The sequence below is a fragment of the Lycorma delicatula genome, chromosome 12 (genome assembly GCF_047948215.1).
Source record: "Lycorma delicatula isolate Av1 chromosome 12, ASM4794821v1, whole genome shotgun sequence".
Classification (NCBI taxonomy): domain Eukaryota; kingdom Metazoa; phylum Arthropoda; class Insecta; order Hemiptera; family Fulgoridae; genus Lycorma; species Lycorma delicatula.
This window is the reverse complement of record NC_134466.1, coordinates 69,662,948-69,673,638: the sequence shown is the minus strand read 5'-3', so window position 1 is coordinate 69,673,638 and position 10,691 is coordinate 69,662,948. Positions and strand designations below refer to the sequence as shown.

Here is a 10,691-nt window from a genome sequence, read left to right as displayed (position 1 = left end):
ATTATTATTATTATTATATATTATTATATATTATTATATATTATTATATATATTATTATATATTATTATATATTATTATATATATATATATATATTATTATTATTATATATTATTATTATATATATTATATTATTATTATATATTATTTGGAAATTTTATCTACAAATGAAAAATTATTTATTAAAACGTGTAAATAATAAATTATCTGTTATGGTGTTGCACTTCTTATTCGGGCCGCTAGGTGGTGAGCCAGTAAATTCTCAAGTTTCTTTCTTATAGTTAGCTGCTCCCAGGATATTTTTCAGTAGAGGTCTTATTGAAGAAAACACACTATGAGTGATTCATAATCAACACCCAGCAAAAACTTCTAAAGATAAATTGATGAAAATTTGTATATGTGTTCTTCTTATGGTGTTACTGCATGCTAAGAAAGGGTTTTTTGAAATTCCAAGTTTAAATTGGTAAAAAAGAGTAACAATGAAATTTACTTTTTCTTTTTTTAATTTCTCAGTAACAAATCAGGGTATCAGCTTGATTTTTTTGTATGTGTAATCTTCATGTGAATATGTAAAAACCAATTTCTAGAGTTTTTTGAAATTCCAAATTTCACGGATTAAAATGTTTAGCATGGTCCCAAAAATATAAATCATGAACTGCAGACTGGAAGAAGGTAAATTTAGTAATGAAACTCATTTATTTGTGCAAGGTTACAAAACAAATATCAGGAGATGAGGCGACAGTGAACCTTTGAGAACTGAGCATGTCTGACAAACTATGAAACACCCTCTGAAACAGAAGTTTCAGGGTTCTTTCACAACAAATGGCACTGGAAGCTTAGTTCCACTTTAAGGTATGATGAATTCAATCGAGTACATACAAATATTATGACATAGTATTGTTCCATTCACGCAAACCGTTTGATGGGATATTTCAACATGACTTGGCCCTGTCATAATTCAAAATCAGTGAAGACTTTCATGCCGTACTGGAAAATCAAATTAATGTGCTTGATTGGCCAGAAAATTCACCACACTTAAATCCCACTGAGAACTTGTAGAATATTTTGAAGAGTCGTTTAGGTAAGACGGACTGTACGACAGAACAACGCATCATAACTAATGCTACAAAAGTGTGGTTCCGCAATGATGAAGTCAAGAATATGTGCACAAATCTAGTAAGACAATGACAAAATGTATGAGGTAATTAAATAACCTTAACTTTTTTAGATATGTATTTAATGTGTACTTAAATACACGTTCAAATATTTTTCAAAACATATATTTAAAATTGTTCTTATTCTCTCTCTACAGATTTTATTTACAATATTCACATAGTTTCATAACTATTTTACGGTAAATGTATATTAATTTCATGTATTTTAATATGGAGCTAAAAATCTTAATAAATTTATCTTAAATAAATTTTAATTTATTTATAACGCAACAGTACATTGTTCAGTGTTATTTTCCTTAAACCTCACAAATAAATGTAACATTTTTTTTTTATTCCTGATACCATTTACATAACCAGTAACTGAGCCCACCCTCATCTGTATAAATTATTATATACAATATAATAGTGTGATCTGAATAAAGCATTTTATATACTTGTTTATTATATATTATCTTAACTAATAAAAAAATATTTTTAAATATAATTAATTTTTTTAAATGTCCAAAATTTCAATTCAAAAAGAAATTATGTAGTTATTGATTTTCATATTCTTACTAAATCTGGTCATGAAAAGTCATTGAATAATAATCATATTCCACTGACCTCCATGATGAAGAGATATATCTATCCTTCATCCAGAAGATTCTGAGTTCGAATTTCACTTCTATCTGGAATTTTTGATACACTATAAAATTAATCTTTTAAAATGATTGTAAATTAGGTGTAAGCCGCCAGCCATTTATTAAAAAAAAAGGAAATATATTCAGTTATACTGTTTCTAAGAATTTGTATAATAATATGTATAATGTATTTTAGTTATTTTAAATTTAAATCCTATTCAATATTTTGTTAAACTTGAACAATTTTACTATAATAATAAAATTAAATATAAAGAAATGTTGAAGAAAATTATATAAAATATAAAAATTAATAAATTCAGAATAGAAATTTACAAAAAAAAATTGTTCATCCATTTTCTTCCCATAATTTAAGATAATTACACTAAGTTTAAGGACACCTTAGAAAAACTGTTTATGTCAGTTTGTCTTTAAACTTATGAACTACATACAAATCTTATTTGTCTGTGAGAAACAGCTTTAAAAAAATACATCTTTTGGTGAAAACCAGAAGCTTCTAAGTTAGATGCTTCAAATTTTATGGACTCATTTAAATATTCTAAATGAGCTAAAATTAGCCTTTTTTTTATAAAGAAATTACTATCTCTCATAAAATATGTAACCTAGGCTAATGAATGTGATATCATTTTAAAGCTGTGTTTTAGAGTTTTTCGATAGAGTAATAAGAAAAATTCTAAAAAAATTATTTTTTGAGTTAAAAGGGCTAAGTAATGTTAAAATTTTCATGGAATTTTTGTTTTTAATAGAGTAATGTTCAAAAATGTACAAATCACTTTAAAGTGTCAGGTACACCAACTTAAGAGTCTCAGGCATACCAACAGTAATTAAAAATGTCAAGTTGGCACTATTATCTGCTGTTTCCCACCAAAACGGTGATGAATTAGCATTTGTTTCTTTGAGGTTAGGTTGGTGAAAAGTTTTTTATTAACAACGGGTAAGAAAAGTGTTAGTGTAGAAGTAAAATGGCAAGTAATCGGTCTCTGGAAAGCAAATAAAATATACAGAGACATTGCTGAACGATTAAAAATATCAAAAACATGTGTACAGCATGTCGTTAAAAAATATCATGATCAAGAAACTGTCGTTGATCTTCCACAATCTGGTCGACCACGAAAAACGTCAATGAGGCAAGACAGAGCAATTATAAAGGTATCAAAACTTAATCGGGCTGCTAGTTTGCCTGATATAGTGGCAGAAGTAGCACAAAATCATGGAATTCAGGTTAGTACTGCCACTCTTTCTAGACATTTAAAAGAATCTGGAATGGAATCGCATTTCGCATTAACAAAGCCTCTTTTAAGCGCTGTACACAAGTCAAAACGTCGTCAGTTTTGCAAGCAAACGAAGAACTGGTTGAAAGAAGCTTGGCGAAGGGTTGTCTTTTCTGATGAAAGCAGATTCCAGTTGTATTCAAACAAAAAAATTAGAGCCAGGCGAACAAAAGCTGAAAAGTTTCTACCAGCCTGCATCATTCCTGCTGTGCAAGATGGAGATGCTGTCTTGGTCTGGGGTTGCATAACTTCAGAGGGCGCTGAACACCTTAGAATAATGGATGGGACAATGAACAGTATATAGTACATAAAAACAACGGAAGAATTCATGCTTCCTAGTGTCCATAACCTGTTGGGTGAGAATTTCAACTTTCAGCAAGACAACGCACCTTGTCATAAATCACAAGTTACCAAGGCACGGTTTGATACAAATGATGTGGAACTTTTGGCCTGCTCGTAGTCCTGACCTAAATCCAATTGAAGATTTATGGAACTGGATGACACTGCAACTTGCTAAAAGAAAACCTAAAAATAAGGCTGAGTTACTCAGCCTTATTTTTAGGTTTTTTCTTTTGCTTCAAATCACAAGTCTATGGCAACAGGTGACGAAAGAAAAATATCTGGGATTGGATCAATCCCCGATAGAGTAGCAGCATGGTTAAAATTGTATGGAGGTCATACAAAATACTAAACATTTAAAAAATGATGTAGCATTATCTCTGTTATTTTTATTTTTAATTTTTACTTGTATAAAATAAAGATTTTGTCATGAAATACTGATTTTTCGGTTATTTTTAACTTGTCCTTAAACTTATGAAAGATACTGTATCTAAAACTTAATGAAACCAAATTTTTTATTATAATTTTTAAAAACAAATTCTAAATTTCTCATATCGTCATGCAATAAAGGATTATTACGCATTAAATGATCAATTTCTGTTGATATGTCCAGTTTAGTATGTTAACTGAACTCGGATGTGAAAAAGCTGACATCTATAATAAAAAAATTATTACTAGCCCATGATTCAAGAATTGGATTCCGTAGATTTTAATTTTTTGTTGTAAAGCTAAAAATGTCAGCACTGAATAAACGAAAACCTGAAATCATAAAAAAATTGATCAAATTTTCTATAAATTTAACAATAATTTTTATTTATCAAGTTTAATGAACCACAAAAATGAATTGAAAAATTAATTTATTAATTTTTTAGATTTTTTTTATGCATACATCATCAAAAAAGTTCTTAATTAGTAAAATACCTTATTGTAAAACAATTGTCAACAATAAGACTTGTTCTGATCATGGCCAGGCGAACAATACATAATACAAAATTTATTAAACGAGTTATTTCATCAGTCCTACCCACTAAAATCATGGACTTAATATTCAACTGTTATTATATACAATGTAATATGTATGCATGTAGTTTTAGATGATTTAATGTTGGTTTATATTATAATTATTATCTTTCAGTTAACTTATTTATGAATAAATTAATTACATAATTTATAATTAAAAAGTCAACACAAGAAGATATCTAGTACATGTTAATAATAGCTGAACAACCAGACTTATAAGACTTCTAACAAAAAAACAAAAGAATGTAATAATAATAATATACATCTAATATTTATAACAAAATTGCTCACGTTTTCAAAAGGAAATAAAGTTAAGCTTTCAAAACCACAAACAAAAGTATAAAAGATCATACAACATAAAAAAGTACAAAACAGATAAAAATAGATATCAGGTAGTAAAAAAAATTAAAACTTAGTGACTGTTTAAACATTATATCAGGCAAACAGGATGCATATTCATCAACATATTCTGAGAACAAAAACAAGACCTATACCACTTTATTAAAAAAAAAAAAAAATTTATCACTTACTGCTTTTATTTATTATCTTTAATAATTACTTTTAGCAAAGTTATCCATTGCATCACGATCTTTTATGTAATTAAATTAAAAGCACATATAAAGATTACACAGGTACAAGTATATTTAATATGTCAGTGAGCGTACCTCTCTTTAATTTATATATTTTTTATTTAATTCCACATAAAATCCTCTGATGAAGCAGATATCTATGAAAAAGTATTAAATGTAAAAGAAGAAAATTAAGCAATGACTAGAAAAATTAATTAATCATCATTTTATAAAAGAATAATTATATTTTCCTGTTACCATGTAATTTGCTAAACTAGATATATATTTTTATTATAGTTGGTAGATAATAAAACCAATACCTTGACACCATATTTGAATATATAAAATATAAGCAATTTTGGAATAACGTAATTTAAATTAAGTATTTACCTGTTATTATCACTGTATTCAAATTTCACTTGTTCGTTGATAATTGCTATTTTTTACAAGTGTAATAAATTTTTATTTATTGCCATTGATTTCTAATATTTTCATGTTTTATATGCGTAATATTGTTTTCCCTGACGTAATCATCACAATTAAAAATTATTTAAATAAAAATTTGTATTTGCTCCTAAAAGCACTTTCTGTTTTGTCATTCCAATGTAGAATGGATTCATCATTTTGTGCTCCCCTCTGTAATATTAAATTAAATATGTTTTCTGTGTAATACCCTGGTGGCAAGTAACAGGCTATTCTTTTTTGCTGAAGCAAACATAACAGGAACTGCTAATTTGGATATACAAAGCACTCTTTACTCAACTGTAAAATAGACCAAAAAATTCTATTTGACAAGATGATGTGCCTTCTTAGTAGCACAGGAACTCTGTACTGGATCGGTTGAATGATATTCTCCAAGACTGCTGGATTGATCAACATTAACTCCAGATGATAGAATCTGTTTGTGGTGGCCTCCAAAGTTCACTTGATCTGACCCTATGTGATTTTTTCCTTTGGGGTTTTGTAAAGAATCTTGTGTATGTGCCTCTGCTACCTTCTGAGATTTGAGACAGAATTGAAGTGGCTGTCACTTCCATTACTCCAGACATGCTTGTTAGTATGTAACAAACTCTCCTATCGTCTGGATATGTGCCATGTGATGATAGATGTTAACATTGAACTCTTGTAAGGAAAAACGATGAGTTACTCTTTTATTTCATTTATAATGACAAAATTGATATGACATAAATGATATTCTTTTCTGTACGCCATGTACTTTACAAAAATCTGGTTTATTGTAAATATTAAAAAAAATTGTAATAAATATTATTAGATCTGTTGTGATAAATTTAAATTTAGACATTTGTTTTTTGTTTTAAGAGTAAAAAAAGAAATTTTTACAAAAGTATGCAAGATATTACCTAGTTTTCTCAAATAATTATTACTTATTTAATGGTAATTAATTGATCAATTTGGAATTTTGCATATACATTACTCATTTTTAATGAATATGCAGAATTTCATTAAAAAAAAAAGCGACTATTCAAACTAATAACCAAAGGAAGGTGTCTTAAATTATAAATTAAAAGTACCTTAAATAATATAAAATTATGTTTGAAAGATCCATTTAAAGCATTGAGCTTTTCTGAGAGAAGCAAACAGTTATTTGTTAAGGGAAGAAATTAAGCAAAAATGATTAAAAAAAGACTACATTAAGCTAACCTGAAAGCATCTCTGGTAACAAACGAAGAAATGTAATGAGAACTAGAAGTTGTAAAAAATTCAAAAACACTTTGAACATTTCTTGGCACAACACTTTTTTACATTATTATCCAGATAAGAAATGACTTCATTACAGACAGCCGGATCTAACATAACCGCTTACGTAAAACATGACATCTTTAAAAATGCATAATTGTGTAAACATTGAGGTATGTCAAATTCAAACCTAATTTTTTTACAAATTTTACTTTTACTCCAATCTGTAAATGAAGAAATAAATATTAACAAGATCTATAATGTTATAATTTTAATACAAACAATAGAAATTAAAGTTAATTGACAACTAAAGCAACATTTACCAGATTACATAATAAAAATCCAACTTTTACAAAATTTTCCAGACTAAAATATTTATCAAATTAAACTATTTTTATTCATTACAGTCATTAGACTGTTTTATTCAAACAGCAGCAATGAAAGTAAATTAGAATATAACTGACATTTTGAAATATAAGCTTGTTAATATTGATAACATAATTATGTGACCGAAGTATATATAGTTAACAAATTACTAGAACATTATGTGGCATACACCACTGGTTTGATGTAAAAGTTATGAATTGACAGAACTATCTACTAAACATAAACCTCCAAATTATTACAGTTTTCTTTTTGCATTTCTAAAGTAAAGAAACATAACAAAAAAAGAGATTAAAGTGCACTTTTTTAAAAAAAGAATCTGACTATCAGTTTCAAACTATTCAAGCTGGACATGGTGAATCCTCTTTCAAAACAAGTAGAATATTCAAAATAAAAATACCTAGTGAAAGTGTATTCTTCAGAGACAAATTCAATTGTTCTTGTAAAAACACCAGACATTATTTTTATTTTTAACTTTTGAAGATAAACTGTTTTGGTGATACTGGTAAATCAGCAGTTTAACCTTTAGTGACAGGACTGCCATAAAAAGAAAAAGCATCATTTCTCTACTACAGTCAAAAATCAAAAAATTTACTTTATTTCTACAAGCACTTTAAAGGTTGTCTCTTGTTTTACTTTTATACGGATTTGAATACTAGATCATGGATACTGGTGCTCTTTGGTAGTTGGGTTTCAATTAACCACACATCTCACGAATGTGTTCACCTCAGACTACACTTCATTTACATTCATACATATCCTCTTAAGTAATAACATATGGTGGCTAAACGGGGGAAAAAAAGGAAAATATTCTCCATCAGTATCTTAGATACTGATGGTGTTTGGTCTGATTGGAACTCTGATAAAAGATAGAAGAAACCTTTTTTCTTTCTTGTCATTTCTGGACTCAAATTCAAGTTCTTGAAATAATTAGATGATTCTTTTACTTTATGTCACTTTGTTATGTATTTAGCCAATTTCATTCAAGGGTTAGGGGCAATAAGATAACAATTTTAACTTTTTTTTACCAGTAATTGTTTTGGTTGATATCTCTTGACTGGATAAACTGACTGCTATAAAATGTTCTATGATGATTTCTGAATATTGGCCATTTAATTCTGGTTACAACTGATCAATGGCGCAGGGAGATACGGTCATCATGACTTAAGTAACTTTTCTGGGAAAGTTATGACACTTTTCTGTTTTTTTTTAAATTTCAGGTTTTTTAATACAAAAGTTTTGTTTAGATTGATTTAAATAAAATATTTACTTTTTATTTTCTTTAAGGGCACCGTGGATCCCTATCTAACACAATGTTAACGTTGGTAGTTACCTCTTGAACCAAATAAGGTATATACCTAATTTTTTTTTTTAATTTTAAACGATGTTTTACAGATTTTGAATGTACAACTTTACATTTGGTCTAAAAATTAAATTTTGATAATTAAAAAAGTCTTTTTTACATTAAAATTTTTCACTTTTCCCCTCAAAAAATGTTTAAAATTTTTAAAAATTATACATTCAGTTGAAAGAGCAAAATGAGTTGTACATTCACAAAAGATTTCTAGTTTCTTATAATTTTCTTATTTTAATGCCTGATTTCATTTGTTTATTGTTGGGTTGAGATGGTCTTGGATTAATTTCTTATCGTTTGGTTATTTATTTAGTAGCTGAAAAAAGTGTACCCAAACACAAAAAAAATCAAATTTTATAAAAAATTGTATAAACAGAAAACATACCTTTAGTACTGTCTACCGCTATAAGATGGTGTTTTTTGGACTTCCTGGTGTTCATAACTATCCTCTTTTCTTCTGCTGAGATTCCTCTTCTGTCTATTCTTTTCCTCTAGTTGGATTGTTTCACTCAATCCTCATCTAGTTTTTTCATTGCATCAACTGTGTATTTGCGTGGATCTAACTTCATTTCTTCTAAAGCCAAAAGTTTTGATATATTTCAGTCAATAAACTTGCAAATGGAATGGTATATTCCAAAACGAAGTTTTAATACGAACAAAAATTATTTTGGGTATTGTCGACCAAATCGTATTGTTCAAACTTTCACTGACATTTTGGGTTTTACTAGATAAAACACTTTTCGAGCTACACACTATCAGATAAAACCTTAAAAATTGGCTTAATTTCAACCGTGATTATTTTACTGAAATGGAAGTGCTGGTTATGGTCGTAAGGTATTTTCCTTCTTTCAGCATCCCAGTACTTACGTCCTCGAGGTCGAATTTTAGTCTTGGCTAGAGACAACAGAAGAAATATTTTGGGTTGTTGGAGCTTGTAATTTTACCCACCTTTTCGTTTTTTAAAACCAAGTTTCAATCTAGGCATATTAGACTAAAAATACAACTATTTACACTATAAAGAACGATACATTAATAATAATTATACCAATCCAGTCTGATAAATAATATCCACAACGGATCACTTCTAACAAAACATAATCAAATTAGCTTACAACAACGGAACGTTACACTCAACTCAATAAGGTTATGTTATAAAATATTGAAAAGCAATGCTACTAACTTTAAAAAAAAATACAGTTGCAAAACATAAAAATAATCAAGAGAAAAAATAATAAAATGAACGAAACAACAGGAAGTCCACATTTTGTTATAAAATAAAAAACTTGTGTTGACAAAAAAAATCATACAAATTTTTATATACAACAGAAATAGGTGATTAAAACGGCATTGGAAAGAGGAAATTTTAAACAACATTTTAGAACAAAAAATATGATGTGACTACATGACTTCCTTGCTCACCTATTAAATTACATATATACATTTTTTTTTTTTTTAAATGAAAAGTACATTCTTAACAAATGCTTCAAACTTGAAACAATATTTTTCAGTATTACACCACCACACTCCTCCAAGTTCTTATAGGGGGACAACTTAAAAATTTTAAATGAAAATGGTATATTTGTATTATTGTTTTAAAGGGCATTAAAAAACAGAAATATTGATGTAAATGACATTTAGCAACAACAACCCTAACCGAAATGGCAACCATTTAATGTTTGAAAACTGGCCTACAGTACCTCTTACATAACAGCTCAATAATAAAACACTGAAAAAATAAGTTAGTAAATGCTACTACTTCAACACGATCTAATTTTCAGTAGGAAACCACTACTTGGGGTGTAACCCATTTTGGGCTGTAAGCCATTTTTAAAATTAGTTGTGAAAAGTATGAAATGACTGTTATTTCGGTTAGGATTATTACAGTCCAGTGCCTTTTACATCAACATTTTTTTATTTTAATGTCCTTTGAAATGCCTTGTCACAACCCTATTGTTTCAAGTTTGAAGCATTTGTTAAGAATTCCCATATTTATGAAGTGTGTTTGTGTATATATAAGTGTATATTGGCTTAATATAAAATACTGAATGATGATTTATTTAATATAAATTTCAATTATATACGTGTGATGATTTGTATTTGTATAAAGTAAAAGTAATGGTTTGTGTAATTTTTATATACATAAAATTTATTTATATATTTCTAATGATAAAAGTGAATAATATAATAGTAATTATGATTATTTACATGAATTTTGATTAATTATTGGCTAATTGTTTTTATCTA

At 27.8% G+C, this 10,691-nt stretch overlaps 1 long non-coding RNA gene across 1 annotated transcript; it reads right to left on the bottom strand.

The window, feature by feature from the left end:
- Positions 1–204: 204 nt before the first annotated feature.
- Positions 205–9,581, bottom strand: LOC142333034 (uncharacterized). Its single transcript, XR_012758493.1, has 3 exons — positions 8,833–9,581; positions 6,674–6,933; positions 205–4,181 (listed from the first exon to the last, which is right to left on the bottom strand). It is a non-coding gene; the product is annotated as an uncharacterized LOC142333034 (long non-coding RNA).
- Positions 9,582–10,691: the final 1,110 nt, after the last annotated feature.